Source organism: Corvus brachyrhynchos, unplaced genomic scaffold (genome assembly GCF_000691975.1).
Source record: "Corvus brachyrhynchos isolate BGI_N302 unplaced genomic scaffold, ASM69197v1 scaffold1282, whole genome shotgun sequence".
Taxonomy (NCBI): Eukaryota; Metazoa; Chordata; class Aves; order Passeriformes; family Corvidae; genus Corvus; species Corvus brachyrhynchos.
This window is the reverse complement of record NW_008236796.1, coordinates 64399-64952: the sequence shown is the minus strand read 5'-3', so window position 1 is coordinate 64952 and position 554 is coordinate 64399. Positions and strand designations below refer to the sequence as shown.

Sequence of the window (554 nt, the reverse complement as noted above, 5' to 3'; positions counted from 1 at the left end):
CTAAGGGTGACCAGGGAGTCCCATGGGGTGACTGGGGGGATCCCAGAGGCGACTGGGAGGACCCCAAGGGTGACTGGAGGCATCCTGGGGGATCCCGGGGGTGACTGGGGGGTCCCGGGTGGTCGCCAGGAACTACTGGGGGAGTCTTGGGGGTACCCCAAGGGTTTCTGGGGAGGTTTCAGGGGGTCCCCAGCAATGACCGAAGGGTCTTGGGGTGTGTGGTGAAAGGAGCAGGAGAACCAGCAAGCGGTTCAAGGGCTGGGGCCGTGGGCAGAATTTTGGGTTCTTTGATCACGGCGTGACCCTCACGGCGCCCGCGGCCGGAGCTGGACGGGCTCGGTCTGTCCAACGGGAGCAGAGGGAGCCGTGAACGGGCAGGACTCCCTGAGAGGGCTTTAAACCGTGCTGGAAGGGCGAGGGGATGCGTTCTGGTTTGGCCAAATTTAGAAATAGATCCTCTGAGAGAAGGCACAACCACCCCTCCCCCCACCAGGTTCGGGAAAAAAAAAAATTTTCCTCGAAGGAAAGTGAAGGAGATAAAAACTATTTATTTA

General features: G+C 59.6%; 1 protein-coding gene across 1 annotated transcript in view; it reads right to left on the bottom strand.

Annotated features, from left to right (window-relative positions):
* The window catches only part of XAB2 (XPA binding protein 2), a 34674-nt gene that overhangs the window by 3776 nt on the left and 30344 nt on the right, over positions 1-554 (bottom strand). The window lies entirely within an intron of this gene.